This window comes from Podarcis pityusensis (assembly GCF_964106645.2).
Source record: "Podarcis pityusensis genome assembly, chromosome: 2".
NCBI classification, from domain to species: Eukaryota; Metazoa; Chordata; class Lepidosauria; order Squamata; family Lacertidae; genus Podarcis; species Podarcis pityusensis.
Window position 1 is genome coordinate 126,649,851 of NC_138029.1, and position 16,622 is coordinate 126,666,472.

Genomic DNA, 16,622 nt, shown 5'->3' on the forward strand with positions numbered 1-16,622 from the left:
TTTATGTAAAACTTGGAACCATTGAGAGAAATCACCCTTAATGTGTCCCAAGTTTGAAATCTTAACATGCCAAATTCTTTTCACAGGTAAATATCAAAGCATTCCACCCCTCAATGGGATTTAAATCACGGACTTTGTTTGTGTGCATTTTAACAGGATGTGAACCCCGATAACAAAGTGTTTGTCCCTTTTCCTCCCACAGCAACTTTCTTTCCTGTTCTGTGAAACAAGTCTGAATCCCTGCTGTATTAGTATTGTGTGTGTGTTTTACTTTGGGGACATGTCCATCACATATTGAAAGTAATTTTAAGCCCTTTTCCATTGTTTTCTCATTCTTTCAGTCCAGTAGTAATCTGTGGTTTTGATAATATCTTTGTATTATTTAATAATAATTCTTTTCTAAATCTGATGTCTTTGTGTCAAGTCTGTTTTCATCTGACTGGTAATCTAATTTTTGGCTTTCTTTTTTATTTTAACCTTTGTTGTATTTTTTACAGTTCTCTTTCTATACATGTGGAGTAATTTTTTATTTCTTAATATGAAAAACAAAACAAAAACTAAGTGAAGGAAATCAAGCAAACTTAGCAGATAATAACAGTAATTATATGAAAATGTGATAATAATATTAAAATGAGTAAAATGCTTAACATGCTAAGATTTTATTATTTGCAGCTAATAACTCAAGGAGATTTTCTTGGGGAGGGGGTTTTTACTCCTCCCTTTTCTAACTGTCTTTAAGTCCCTAAAAAACCCTAACCCCTTACAGGATATCACTTCTACAGATGTGCAATGATGAAAAAGCAGCAACAACCCCTCAACTCAGTTCTTCGCCATCACAAGACCTGCAACAACAGACACCAGAGTTTTCAAAATGCCCACAGCTATCTCTTTCAAAGGATATAGACTGCCGGGGGAGTGGGGCTGACAAAGGGGGGAGGAGTTGAATTACAAGGACATCTTCTGACTTTGAACCTCAAGATACATACATAAAATATCCCAATTGTCTCAAGATATGCAACTGATATTTAATTAGTTTGTTTTGTATTATGTGTTATTACGTAGGAATGTTGAAATGTGTCTTGACAGTTTGTTATTTCCACAAATTGGGGGGGGGGGCTATTTTGTGTGTAATTGTTTTTATGTTTAATGTCTTATTCCTTACACCCCAGTGGAGGATTCTCATACATTTTATGCTTTTTACAGATCAGGCTATTATGTAGTCCAATGTTTAGAATTAGATAAATTTATAACCACATTTCGTTGTTTCACCTGGCACTCTGCCAACTTCCCTACCCATTTTAAAATGTGCTAAAACTCACTTTACCAAGGAGAAGCTTCTAAGATACATGAAGGTGTATATGCTTTGGTTTAGCAGGAATGATCCCTTATAGAGTTAAATTGACTTATTTGGACAAGTGCCCCTTTTAAGAATGGTTTTCTTTTAACAGATTGGTTTGAAGAGTTAAGAACCATGGGGCAAGATAAATTCAAATTGGACCCAGTGTGAATTGGGCAAGTGTATCCAGGCTGCAATTAGCTTTTGGTCCTTTTAAGTGCAAGTGAGCAACTTCCCATGACTGCAAGACCTGAGCCTACAATAATAAAACCCCATAGGAAGGCCAAGGCAAAGACATTTCCCTCAGGACGTGTCCAAACCTGTGGCAGCTGTGGTGAGTGCCAGGCAACATGGTTAATATGAAAGCCCTAAGTGGATTCACCAGGGATTGCCACTACTGTGACACCATGCCGGTGTGAGACCACAGAAGAGCTACCTTCGCACCTGAGAACACAAAAACGGTGGGGGGGGGGAATCAAACTGCATTTTCTTTTCCAGTCAGTAGTGGACCTTCCTGCTAAATGTAAAGCATAGACCACTATTGAACAAAATACAACAGGTGTTCTTTTATGCGATATCCTATATCCAGCTATCTGCACTACTATACTTGCAAATGGCCTTAAGAGGCATGATTTGCAAGTCCCTTTCAGGTTTGCATAAACCCACACATCTGGTACGGTAGATACCAAGTTATTAGTTAGCGCATATCTATAACACGCATGTACATTGTATTGGTCAGTGTTGCTCCCTCCTTTGCTGCCTTGATCAACCCACCTGCTTTTCCATTAGGGCCTATTCCCACTCACAGGGCACCCCTACCTTCACCGAGATTTAGGGTGCGGAGAAAAGATTTGCAAGTTCTTACAGAACTTTAATGCAAATCTATCTCCGAATGGGGGACTGATACGGAAGGGGGGGCATGTCTTCTTCACCTTCTTCTTCGCTACAATATATCAATTTATTTCCAATTGTCAATGTCAAAAGGGACTAAAATCTATAAAATTCATAGAAAATCAACGTGCCAATTTGCTCAATTTCTCTAGGACTCCATCACACCTCCCCTGTCCTCCAAAATCCCTCAAGCAAGGTGTTAAGACCCTAATCCTGTCAAATCGCTCTGATCATCCTTTCCTCCAGGCAATATCAGGTGGCAGACTGTAAATGTGAGGGAACTGCCAGAAGACCCTCGGAAGTGGACCTCCGTGATGATGGGGGGATATTTTCTTTTCCTTGTGTTAGATGGATGTTGAAACAAGGTGTGATTGACATGGGCATGTCTGGATCACAGATTTCTGCCCAACACCACTCCTCTTCTGGGAGATACCTGTGATGTTTTGATGACCCACTGAGAAATGTGTTGTGGGAACTATTAAAAACTCATGTCATCTTTGTTCTGGAAATTTTCTTTTTTGCTTTTCTTAGAGATTGAGACCTTTGTTGCAGCAAATAAATGATCAGACCTTCTGGCCACTGATTTCCTTCCTCATTGCTTGCCTCCCATCTCCCGTTTTCTGAGCAATCCAGCATCCGCAGGGCTAGACTCCAGCAAAGTTGGAAAGCTCCGCCGGGGCTGCTGCTTCTGTCTTCTCCGGCCAACGCAGCCTCCAACCTGCCCCGGAGAAGCCCAACTGGGGCTACTGGGACGACAACTGGGACAGATAAAGCCAAACATCTTCAGGCCTCTTTGCGGGCGGGCCAAAATCGCTCATTTCCCCCCCGAAATATAGTCCGGCCCCCAACAAGGTCTGAGGGACAGTGGACTGGCCCCCTGCTGAAAAAGTCTGCTGACCCCTGATCTAGTAGATCCATTGTTTTAACCATATCAAAAAAGTATTTGGTATTTTGCCTTCTTCTGAGATACTTTCCCTCAGTGTTCTGTCATAGTCCAGTGATATTACTCCATTAAATTCACCCGTAATAATTATATTTCTGTCATAAACCTCAGACATACTTTCCTCCAGTAGTTGGAAGAAATCTCATCATAATAATAATAATAATAATTTTGTATTTATACCCCGCCCTCCCCAGCCAAGGCCGGGCTCAGAGCGGCTTACAAGCAATAATAAAAACAAGATGAATGATTACAACTTAAAAACAAAAATAAAATACAACATTAAAATAATGGAACATTAAAATATTAAAATGTAGCCTCATCGCAGGAGGAGATGGAAAAGAAAAAAGAGAGAGAGAGGGAGGGAGGGAGGGAGGGAATCAAATTGGCTCCAAGCCAAAGGCCAGGCGGAACAACTCTGTCTTACAGGCCCTGCGGAAAGAAATCAGATCCTGCCGGGCCCTGGTCTCATGAGGCAGAGCGTTCCACCAGGCCGGAGCCAGAGTTGAAAAGGCCCTGGCTCTGGTTGAAGCCAATCTAACTTCCTTAGGGCCCGGGACCACTAGGGTGTTGCTATTTATGGACCTTGAGGCTCTCCGTGGGGCATACCAGGAGAGGCGGTCCCATAGGTACGAGGGTCCTAGGCCGTGGAGGGCTTTAAAGGTCAAAAGCAGCACCTTAAATCTGACCCTGTACTCCACCGGGAGCCAGTGAAACTTGAAAAGCACTGGGTGAATATGCTCCCATGGCAGAGACCCCGTGAGGAGCCTCGCTGCAGCATTCTGCACCCGCTGGAGTTTCTGGGACAGCTTCAAGGGCAGCCCCGCATAGAGCGAATTACAGTAGTCAAGCCTGGAGATGACTGTTGCATGGATCACTGTGGCCAAGTCGGGGTGGGAAAGGTAAGGGACTAACTGCTTGATGCGGCGAAGGTGGAAAAATGTCGCCTTGGCTGTTGCTGTAACCTGCACCTCCATGGAAAGGGAGGCGTCAAGGATTACACCCAAACTCTTAACGGAAGGCAATGGCACTAATTGGGCCCCCGCAAGAGAAGGGAGTTGGTCCCTCATCCCCATGCCATCCCGACCTAGCCATAGGACCTCTGTCTTCGAAGGATTTAGTTTCAATCGGCTCCCACGAAACCATCCAGCCACAGCTTCCAAGCATCTGGTCAGTGTGTTCGGGGTCGAGTCGGTGTGGCCATCCATCAGCAGATAGAGCTGAGTGTCATCAGCATATTGGTGACAGCCCAGCCCAAAGCTCCGGATAATCTGGGCAAGGGGGCACATAAAGATGTTAAAAAGCATCTGGGAGAGAATTGCGCCCTGCGGCACTCCACACACCAAGGAGTGGTGCGACGACATTTCCCTCCCTAGTGCCACCCTCTGTCCCCGACCAGAGATAAAAGAGCACAACAAGTTACGGGCTATGCCCTGTATTCCCACGTCTGCAAGGCGGTGGTCCAGAAGATCATGATCGACTATGTCAAAGGCTGCTGACAAATCTAAAAGGATCAGCAGTCCTGACCCGCCTCGATCCAGTTGTCTACGGAGATCATCTGTTAGGGCAACCAGAGCCGTCTCCGTCCCAAAACCAGGACGGAAACCAGACTGAAATGGATCTAATGCCGATGTTTCCTCCAGAAACCTACCAAGCTGTTCAGCAACCGCTCTCTCAGTTACCTTACCCAGGTATGGAAGATTTGAAACTGGGCGGTAATTGTATAGGTCTAAGGGATCTAATGAAGTTTTTTTTAAGAGTGGACACAACACTGCTTCCTTCAGTTCCCCTGGGAATGTCCCTGTGTCAAGGGACAAATTGATAATTTCAACCAGGGGGGTCCGCACAACATCTGGACACTCCCTAATCAGCCAAGATGGGCACAGATCGAGGAGGCAGGTGGTGGGCCTACCAACTTGGAGGAATCTATCCACATCAGTAGGGAGTATCCGATCGAAATGGTCCAACACTGGACCTGAAGTCAGTCGAGGGGCCTCCAGTTCAGTCACTGTATCTAAATTGGCAGGGAGGTCACGGCGGAGCAACAGGACTTTCTCCGCAAAAAAAACTCACGAATGCCTCACAGCTGTGGGTCGAATTTGTGCTTAAATTTGGTTGTCCTTCTAAGGACGTTATTGACCTAATTATTCTAAAAAGTTGTGCCGGGCGAGAGCTAGCGGATGCAATGGAAGCTGCAAAGTAAGATTTCTTAGCAGCTTTCATAGCCATCTCATAGGCTTTCATAAGCGTCCTATAAGATGTTCTTGAGGCTCCGTCACAAGTCCGTCGCCATACTCGCTCTAGCCGTCTGAGATCCCGCTTCATTTTCCGGAGCTCCTCAGTAAACCAAGGGGCCCGGTTTCGACGGGGTCGCAGAGGGCGCTTAGGCGCGATCTCATCAATGGCTGCCAAGAGCCGGTTATTCCAGTCCTCAACAAGGTCATCTAATGAGTCGCCAGGAGGAGCAGGGTTCCGCAAGGCTTGTCGGAATCTATCAGGATCCATCAGTTTTCGCGGACGAGCCCAAATAGGTTCGCCACCCGAGCCGGGAAGGAGCGGGAAGTCAATCTTGGCTTTCAGGGCGTAGTGATCAGACCATGGCACTTCCACAGCAGGGAGCATGATCACATCTATGCCAGCCCCAAAGATCAGATCCAGCGTGTGGCCTGCTTGATGAGTGGGGCCCAAAACAACCTGGGAGAGCCCTAGTGTTGCCATGGAAGTCACTAGGTCCAGAGCCTGTGAGGAGGGAGCGGCATAGGCATGGACGTTGAAGTCTCCCAAAACCAGTAGGTTTGGGAACTCCAAGGCCCAGTCTGCCACCACCTCCAGCAAGTCTGACAGGGTGGCTGCAGGTGTGCTGGGTGGTCGGTACACCAGCCAGACAGCCAAGCTCTCCTTGGTGCCCCACACGAGACCAACACATTCAATGCCGGAGATCGTCGGTGATGGCAGAGCTCTGAAAGAGCAATCCTCCCAGAATAACAACGCTACTCCTCCCCCCCGACCCACAGTCCGCGATTGATGGAGGACAGAGAAACCTGGGGGTGTTATCTCATGTAGGGAGACTACTTCGCCTTCCCGTACCCAGGTCTCCGTCACACAAGCCAGGTCAATCCCCTGCGAGACAAAAACGTCACGCATGGTGGCGGTTTTGTTGCCTATGGACCTGGCATTGCACAGCACCAATGACGGAGGTGTGTAATCCTTGCTCTCCCTACCCTCATCCCTTGGGATGGGGCGTAGATTGGAAGGGGTTCAAGGATCACTGCATCTCGAAACCCTTCGCCAATAGAGATATCTAGCCCCACCACCATTCCTCCCTAGCCCTTCAATTATGGAAATCCCAGATCCCATACTAGCCTCCCCAGTAAATGGGTAACATCCCCTCAATAACAAGTCATCCTTGGGCCAGGACTCATGGGTCAAAATGGTATGGGAAAGAGGTGGAGGTTTGATAGGGTAAGTATCCCTAGAAGATAAAACCCAACCAACCGCACCCCAAGCGGGGGGGGGGGGACAGTCCCATGGTGTTTCATTGTCAATCCCCCTCTCCCTCCTGGGTTAATTGGAGGATTGTTGGTTCTATCTGTGGCTGTGGAAGTATTAATGAGGTATGTGTTATAAAATGTGGATCACTGGCCAACAGAGCCAGGTTCGAATTCGGAAGATCTGTCCATCCTGTCTCGCCAGGAGTACAGTAGAGAAGGCTGATCATTCTGGTAAGTTTTTGGAACATTAGGCAAAGGCACTATCTAGGGAAGTAATAGTGCCACTGTATTCTGCTCTGGTCAGACCTCACCTGGAGTACTGTGTCCAGTTCTGGGCACCACAGTTCAAGAAGGACACTGACAAACTGGAACGTGTCCAGAGGAGGGCAACCAAAATGGTCAAAGGCCTGGAAACGATGCCTTATGAGGAACGGCTAAGGGAGCTGGGCATGTTTAGCCTGGAGAAGAGGAGGTTAAGGGGTGATATGATAGCTATGTTCAAATATATAAAAGGATGTCACATAGAGGAGGGAGAAAGGTTGTTTTCTGCTGCTCCAGAGAAGTGGACAGGGAGCAATGGTTCCAAACTACAAGAAAGAAGATTCCACCTAAACATTAGGAAGAACTTCCTGACAGTAAGAGCTGTTCGACAGTGGAATTTGCTGCCAAGGAGTGTGGTGGAGTCTCCTTCTTTGGAGGTCTTTAAGCAGAGGCTTGACAACCATATGTCAGGAGTGCTCTGATGGTGTTTCCTGCTTGGCAGGGGGTTGGACTCGATGGCCCTTGTGGTCTCTTCCAACTCTATGATTCTCTGATTCTCTGATTCTCAGGTCCAGATGTAGAATTGGTGCTGGATATCTCCAGATTGTCAGCAACATAGAGTTCTTTATGTGTTGTTGCCATAGAAATATCGGAGGCGCCAAATTCCTCATCTAATTTGGTGTCGTTTGAAAAGGGAACAGGGAGTTGCACTGATGTCTTTCGATGGGATAAAGAGCTGTTGGACGTCTTTAAATATTGTGCTCTAGGCTCTACTGTCCTTATATTTTGGGTAGTCTTTATACTCATTAGCCTCTTCTTCAGGTCTTGTAATTCTAGGCTTACAGAGTTCTTTTCTTCCTTCGGGCAATTAGTATTTCTAGTGTTGAGCTTGGTTTCCTTTATCCGCATTAGCTTTGACTCTATGCAAGGGACCAATTGCCTCTTAGTTTCATCCTTAAATACTCTCACTGGGCGGAGAGAATGGAACCACCATAGGGTATCCTTTATCTCCATGAGTCGAGATGGGAGGGTTGATGACCTAAAGGTCATAAATAGGCGCATGGTGTTTCTCACGGTAGGCAGGAAGTGGAAATTTTCTAGATCTACATTTCGGTAATGGTAATTCAGGAGCTGAGACAAGGACATAGTAATTTGTCTGTGGTTCATCCACCTATGAGTGTATCGGTGAATCTCAAGCATTATCTGGTTCATTTGCAAGACTTGACAGGACCTCACTTCATCCATAGTTTGAGTTGGTGAGTTGTTAACAGAGTCATTTCTTATCATCCTTTTAAGCCCTTGGGCATTTAAAAGGGAGGAACTAGTATCCAATTGTTTCTCAATGTTAACTATTCTGGTGAGGATTTCATCCAGTCTTTGGAGAACCAGAACCATAGTTTCTTTTTTATATATATAAATATTTATTAAGTTTCAGAAAAGACAACAAACATAAGAAAAAAAACCAAAAACAGATACACAAAAATACAAAATACATAAGTAAAAAGAAAAAATAGTTTCAAAAAAGAAAAGAAAAAACACATTTTAAGAAAAAAGAAGAAAAAACACAAAAATCCCTCTTTTACTTCTCATCTTTGATTCACTTATTTCCTTGACTTCCTCACATCTCCCTTTTTTGTATCCCTGTTGAAAATTAATTCAGCAAATTCATATCCAATTTATTTGTCTAATCATCCATCCAATCTTATTTTTAACCTTGTTGCTAGTACCCCTTCAGTTCATTTCAATGCCATTAACTTTCAAAAATTTTACAATATTTCTGTAAATAAATTTTAAATTTCTTCCAATCTTCTTCCACCAACTCTTCTCCCTGGTCTCGGATTCTGCCAGTCATTTCCGCCATCTCCATATATTCTATTACCTGCATCTGCCATTCTTCCAGGGTGGGTAGGTCTTGTGTCTTCCAATGCTTTGCGATAAGTATTCTTGCTGCTGCTGTTGCGTACATAAAAAAAGTTCTATCCTTCTTTAACACCAATTGGCCGACTATGCCCAGGAGAAAGGCCTCTGGTTTTTTAGGGAAAGTGTACTTGAGTACCTTTTTTAGTTCATTATATATCGTCTCCCAAAAGGCCTTAATCCTAGGGCACGTCCACCAAAGGTGAAAGAATGTACCTTCTGTTTCCTTACATTTCCAACATTTGTTATCGGGTAAATGATATATTTTTGCAAGCTTAACTGGGGTCATGTACCACCTATACATCATTTTCATAATATTCTCTCTTAAGGCATTACATGCCGTAAATTTAATCCCGGTGGTCCACAACTTCTCCCAGTCAGCAAACATAATATTATATCCTATATCTTGTGCCCACTTTATCATAGCAGATTTTACCGTTTCTTCCTCAGTGTTCCATTTCAACAGCAAATTATACATTCTTGATAATATCTTAGCATTGGGTTCTAACAATTCTGTCTAACTTAGATAGAGCTTAGATTTCCACCTGGAAACCCACTTTTTTATCCTGGTTATAAGCCTCTCTTATTTGAAAATAATGTAGCCAGTCTCGCACCTTATCTTTAAGCTTCTCATAACTCTGCAGTTTCAATTTGTCCCCTTCCTGTTCCAAAATTTCCCAATATTTTGGCCATTTAGTCTCCATATTAAGTTTTTTCAAAGCCTTCGCTTCCATAGGTGAGAGCCACCTTGGGGTTTTACTTTCCAGAAAATCTTTATATCTCGACCATACATTAAACAATGCCTTCCTGACAATATGGTTTTTAAAGGCCTTGTGTATTTTAACCTTGCCATACCACAAATATGCATGCCACCCAAATACATTATCATAACCTTCAAGATCTAAGATGTCTGTGTTCTCAAGAAGTAGTCATTCCTTCAACCAGCAAAAAGCTGCTGATTCATAGTAGAGTTTGAAATCTGGCAGGGCAAACCCCCCTCTATCTTTAGCATCCGTTAGTATCTTAAATTTTATTCTGGGCTTTTTGCCCTGCCAGATAAATCTAGAAATATCTCTTTGCCACCTCTTGAAACAATCCATCTTGTCAATAATTTGCAAAGATTGAAACAAAAACAGCATTCTCGGCAATACATTCATCTTAATAACAGCAATTCGACCTAGCAAGGAAAGCTTCAAGTTTGTCCAAATTTCCAAATGTTTTTTCACTTCTGACCAGTATTTTTCATAATTGTCTTTAAATAAATTAACATTCTTAGAAGTCATATTCACCCCCAGGTATTTTACCTTCTTTACCAATGTTAAGTCTGTCTCCTTCTGAAACCTTTCTCTCTCAGTCGGAGACAAAAATTTTTCCAAAACTTTGGTTTTTGTCTTGTTTAACTTAAATCCTGCCACTTGACCGAAATCCTGGATTAATTCTAGTGCCCTCTTAGTGCTAGCTATTGGCTCCTGTAATGTCAAAACAAGGTCATCTGCAAAAGCTTTAAGTTTGTAATGTTTAACTCCGACCTGAATACCCTGTATCAAGTGGTCCCTTCTTATCATGTTTAGCAAAACTTCCAGGACTGAAATAAAAAGTAATGGGGAAATTGGGCAGCCTTGTCGTGTCCCTTTCTCAATCCTAAACTCTTCTGTCACCACATTATTAACTATCAGTTTAGCCTTTTGCTCAGAGTAAATCGCACCTATACCATTTTCAAAATTTTGTCCTACCCCCATCCCCTGAAGATTTTTCTTCATAAAGCTCCAAGAGATATTGTCAAAGGCTTTCTCCGCGTCTACAAATATCAAAACTGCTTCTGTATTGATATTCACTTGTAACTTTTCCAAAATATTAATTATATTCCTCATATTATCGGATAAGTGTCTACCAGGGAGAAAGCCGGCCTGGTCTTTATGTATCATTTCAGCCAATACTTTTTTCAATCTTTTAGCCAAAATGTCTGCAAAAATTTTGTAATCCACATTTAAAAAGGATATGGGACGGTAGTTCTTAAGTTGTGTCTTCTCAGTCTCATTTTTCGGTATAAGTGTGATATATGCTTCTTGCCACGACTCTGGCGCTTTTCCCCCCTCCATAATTTCATTACAAACCTCCCTTAGTGGTTGAATTAAATAGTCTTTCAGAGTTCTATAATATTTGGAGGTTAGTCCATCAGGCCCTGGGGATTTGCCTAGTTGCATATTCTGAATGGCACCTTCCACCTCTTGTTCTGTTATTTTATAGTTCAAAAACAATTTATTTTCTTGAGAAATTTTTTGTAATCCATTAATTTTCAAAAATTGGTCAATTTCAATCTCATTCTGTGGCCCTTGTGTGTAAAGTTGTTTGAAGTATCTCTGAAAACAACTTCTTATCTCCTGTGGATTCTGTATGTTCTTTCCATCAACTTCAAGGTTAGTTACCGTGTTCAATTTTTGTCTCTTCTTCAACTGCCATGCTAGCAACTTCCCACATTTATTTGCTGAATCAAAAGTCTTTTGTCTCATCTGTTTAATTTTCCATTCTATTTCTTTATTTATCATTTTCATATATTGTACTTGATGTAGCTTAATTTCTCTTAAGATCTCTTGTGACTTCGGTTTGGATCTAAGTTTCCTCTCTCCTTCTCTTATTTTTCCCAATATCTTTTCTTTTTTCTCCTCTTGAATTCTCTTTTTTATTGCATTTTGTTGAATCAGAAATCCTCTCATTACAGCTTTGCTAGTGTCCCAAATTACTCTTTTTTCCACAGAAGTCTTCAAATTTATCTCAAAATAGTCTCTCATAATTTTTTGGGCCTTCTTAATAATTTCCTGATCTCTAAACAAGGTGTCATTCATCCTCCATCTGAAGGAGCCAGTCAATGTTACTTTCAATTCCATTTTCACAGGGTTATGGTCGGAGCAAGTTTTTGGGCAGATTTCCACCCTTCAAATCTTGGGAGCCAGTCCTCTGGTAATCCAGATTTGGTCAATTCTTGTCCAGGTCTTTTGGGCTTCAGAAAAGAAGGTTCCCTCTCTGCCTAGGGGGTTCTTAGTTCTCCAAGTATCAATCAAGTCCATATTGTCTGTCATTTCAAAAAAAGGTTTCGGTAGTCTTCCATCTTTAGTTACCACTTGTCTTTCTGATTTATCCATATTTGTCGAAACCACTCCATTCATATCTCTGAGCATGATGATTTTGTAATCCATAAAGTCCAACAGTGTCTCATGCAGTTTCTTAAAAAATTCTGATTTCCCCTCATTTGGTGCATATATCCCTACAATCAAAAAGTTCTCTCCTTGAAATTGTATCTCAATTGCCACAAATCTTCCTTGATCATCTTTAAAAACAAATTTGGGTAGTAGGCTTTCTTTTGCATAAATCACGACTCCTCTCTTTTTAACTTTATCTGATGAAATAAATTCTTGACCTAATCTTTTGTTAATTAAAACTTTTCTATGTGATCTGGTCTCGTGAGTTTCTTGCAAACAAATCAAGTCCAATTTCTCCTTTTTCAGCAAATGAAAAATTTTCTTCCTCTTATCAGGGGAGTTCAGCCCTCTAATGTTCCAACTTAATACCTGCAGAGACATTGTGTAGTTATTCTGTTCCTCCAACTGCTCCCAGTAGTTTTTCTTGGTCTGTTGGTGGTCTCGCTTTCTCTAGTTTGTCCGGTCCCAGTGGTAACTTTGCTGTGTCCAAAGCTCCTGGCTTTGGTATCTTCGGTTCTCCTTCCTCTGACTCTTTCCGTAAATGTTCCTCGTGGTCTTTCAAAAATCTCTCTTTATCTTCCTCTGATCTTATTCTCACTTTTTTCCCTTTATAGGTAAAGGACAAACCCTGGGGGAACTCCCACCTGAAAATGATGCTATTTCTTCTTAACAAATACACCAAGTCTCCGTATTCGGCCCTGAGGTCCAAAAGATGTTTTGGGATGTCTTTATAAATCTCAATCCTGGAGTCCTCTATCTCCAGTGATTTATTGTAGTGCAGGCTCAATATTTTGTCTCTCTCTTCCTTGGATCTGAGTGTAATCAAACAATCTCTTGCTCTATTCTTTTTTCCTTTACCACCTTTGCCAAATCTAAAGGCCGTCACTATCTTAAAATCTTTATCCTGGTCCAGGCCCCAGAATTCTTCAAATTCCTGTGTCAAATATTCACTCAAATTCTCTTCTTCCAATTCTGGGACCGCTCTGATCCTTAAGTTGGCCTGTTTATCTCTAAGTTCAAATAAAGACAATTGCGTCTTGTGGTCTTCTAGTTGTCTATTGATTGGCTGAATCTTTCCTTCTACTTCCAATACCTTTTCTTTAGCGTCCTCTGCAATCCTTCTTGTCAATTTAGATTCCTGCAGCAGCCTATCGATGGCCTGTGTGTTAGAACTGATAGTTGTAGTATTTAAATCAATTTTAGCTGACAATTTTTCCAATGCTCCAAAGATTTTTATCTAATGATGCATTAAGTGTCTCATCAGAGCCCCCACCTTTTGCCCCAGATTGGCCAGTTTCTTCCTTTTCTATAGTTGGAGGGGCTACAATTGATTGTCTTCGCTGCTGCAGCCTAGTTTTTACTCTTGGAGGTTTTTCCTGGGGTTTTTCCTGAGGTTGAAGTTGATCCATTACTTTATCTCCCTCAAGGTCACTCTCACAGTCAAATTCTTTGTTATGGGAGAAGTTTCCTAGCCAGCTGCAATGGAAAAACCCCAGTTATAACACAGACCTCCTCTAGTCAAAACAAAAAAAATTCCTTCCTGTAGCAGTTTTTTTTTTTTTTTTTTTTTTGACTATGGCAGACCAACACGGCTACCTATCTGTAACTAGACCTCCTCTAGGGGAGCTTGGCAACAATGTTCACTTTAAAATGGATTGCTTCTATATACAATAGTATCCTTCAGTCAAAGGCAACAGTTACAAAGAGAGTCTCTCAAAATTTCCAATTCAAAAACAGAGTAACCATATAATGTAGCAATAAACGGTGCAGAGCTTTCCTTGCTGTTTCTGGCAGCCCAATAGCAGGGATTGAGCGGTGGTCTTAATTTCCTCCCTTTTTTTCCTTTTAAATAACAAGTTTCTTCTTCCCCCCAACTTTAAGGGGGGTTCTTTCTACAGGCGTTGGAATTAAGCTCCTTATATCTCCACTTTCCCCGGTTCTTAGCTTCCAAAGTCTTTGCTTTGATCCTATTTACAAAATCGGAAGACGGACTTCCCTTTTGCGCCTTCCCGCTTCAGAGCCAAATTCAAGTTCTTGTGCCGATCAAAGGAAGCAAGTCCCTTGATCCCCCGTTTTTATCAAGTTCTTACTCACGGGTTGTAGTTTAAAGCTGAATTTTCAAAAGAAGAAAGGTCAGCGCTCTCCGGCATCAGCTGTGCAGCTTCACTCCGCAGAAGTAGCGATTAACTCTCAGCACCGCGTCACACACCCCGTCCTGTTCCGGGGCTTTTTTCCAAGCCCCTTCTCAAAGCGGGGGGAGCGCAAAGGTGCCCGCCGAGTCCCAAGGTCGCAGGCTTCACCCGCCTGCGGTTTTTGGAAGGGTCCCCGCTTCGCTGTAGCAGGTAGACCCGATTTCTGTGGAGCTTCCCCTTCTTACTCAGAAGGAGTCCGCCATTGCCGATGGCGCCGCCTCCAGAAGTCCAGAACCATAGTTTCTGCAGACAACATGCAAATCTCTTGGTAGGGGAGCGTATCCCGAATTGGTTGAAAGCAGGCTCCTCTGATATCTTGTTCTAGAGGCATGGGTGGGTCAGCGTTAGGAGTGGGAGGAATCCCTCCTGCTCCTGCCCTCTTGGACGGATTAGCTTTTTCTGGGAGGAGGGGGGTCGGGTCATTGACATCCTCCTTAAGGGGGGGTGAGGTTCCCCCAACGTTGTCACTCACTGTTTGTTCTATTTGCTCCGTTTTTCTCGGTTTCCTCAACCCGCTCTGTTTCTGAGCCAGGGCAGATAGCGTTGGCTCTCTGCCGATTCTTTGTTTTAGAGGAATTGTGAGTCTCAATAATGGTCTTCTGGCTCTTTGCACCTCGTTTTCTCCTTCCAGCAGGCATTCACTTTTCATGCGAAAAGTGGCTCTGAATCTGAAAGTCCCAGTCCCCAATCTTAATCCTGCCACCCTAAGATATTATAAGCAAGCCCCACATTCCTCTTTCCACCTGCAATAGGGAGGTTAGAACAACACTTAATACCCGGCAGGGATCATAAGAGCCACAATTGCTTAATATTGCAGGGAGAGAGAGAAAAAGGGGATTTAAAATGACCCAACCACAAGATGAAAAGTCTCCCTCCTAAATGAGGGAAGGGGGAGGCATGGGGGGGGGCTTTTGAAGTCTCCCTGCTGGCAAGGGAATTCCAGAGCAATGACACCACTGTCTGTCTGGAATCCCTCACCGCCTCATCTCCAGCAGGAAGGGAGGATTTCCAGACTGGGACCCTTCACTGTTAGGGGGAGGTGCTGGGGCCTGGGCAGCTGGATGGATGGACATCAGCCTGCAGAAATGCATACCCCCGCTTCCTTTCACAGGACTGTTGTGGTGTTGCATGTGTGTGACAAGGCAACACTCAAGAACAGTTCCCACCAACCAACATGACATCATTCCTTCACTGCCCACAAGAAGGCGATCTTTCCTCTACACATGGTAGAATCCTAGAATTGTCAAGTTGGAAGGGACCACGAGGGTCATCTAGTCCAGCCCCCTGCAATGCAGGAATATTTTGCCCAAAGTGGGGCTCAAACCCCCGACCCATAGATTCAGAGTCTCATGCTCTACTGACTGAGCTCTAAAAGGGAGTTTCCGTTCAAGCAGAGCCCAGAATAATTAGGGTTGCCATATTTCAAAAAGGGAAAACCAGGACCCCCGAAAACTGTAGAGCTTTTATTTAGACAAGGCCCCAAATAAACGCCAAAAAAGCCCATGAGTTTTCGACTGACTTGTCTTAAATTCAGGACAAAGTGCCATCTTTTGGAAATTCCGCCTTTGAAATCTTTTGCAAGTCCTTCTTTTGAATGGGGTGGGGGGTTTCAATCTGGCCAGTCCCCACGCAAAAGAATAAATGGAAACGTATCAAAAAGGGCAGCATTTGGAAACCACCCTGGTTGCAAACCACTCCGGGTCCTTTGGCCTCCTGCTAGCAGAACCGCCTGAACTGCTGGCTCCGCACATGGGAGCAGAGTAGGACTTACTTCCGAGTAAGCAGGCATCGGATGGAAGATTGTGTATCAATAAGGCTTTTGGCCGTGAATTTATACCTACGGCTAAAACGAGAAAAGAGAGGAGGTTCTTTATCCAGGCCCCAAACTAGACCCCAAGCAGCTATTTAAGGACAGTGAGGGAAGAATTATTAGTTTGGAAGTGGCACTGCCAGGAAGGAAGAACAGTCCTGGAGGAAGAATTATACACAGCAAATGGGAAGAAATCAGACTTTTACATACTGTATGGGATTCAGGCAGTGGTGAGGGGGGTTTTATACAGCCTTCTTACTAAAGAAGCAGAGAGAAGCTCCAAAAGCAAGATATATGAGCAGAAATCAGGGCGAATGAGAAGAAATCCACTAATACAGCAGGGAGCCCGGGGAATCTGCCTCCTTGGCGCCTGAAACTGAGGCGAGGCTCAGATTTCGAAGGGCGGGAAGTTGGGAAAAGGCGGGAAAAGTCGTTGAGGGAAAGAAGCAGCGGGGGGAGGGGCTCCTCCTCTCTTGTCCCTCAGAGACACAACGGGAACCCTCTTGGGAGGGGAGCAGAAAGGGGTCTCCCCCCCTCACAACCCCATTGCATTCCTCTCATGGCGGAAGGGGACCCCACCCTCTCCC

The 16,622-nt window shown here is 43.7% G+C and overlaps 1 long non-coding RNA gene across 1 annotated transcript in view; it reads right to left on the minus strand.

Annotated features, from left to right (window-relative positions):
* The window catches only part of LOC308470191, a 127,839-nt gene continuing 111,217 nt past the window's right edge, over positions 1-16,622 (minus strand). The window contains exon 2 of the long non-coding RNA XR_013982241.1: positions 1-2,268. This is a non-coding gene — a long non-coding RNA (uncharacterized lncRNA). The remainder of the gene's footprint in view (positions 2,269-16,622) is intronic.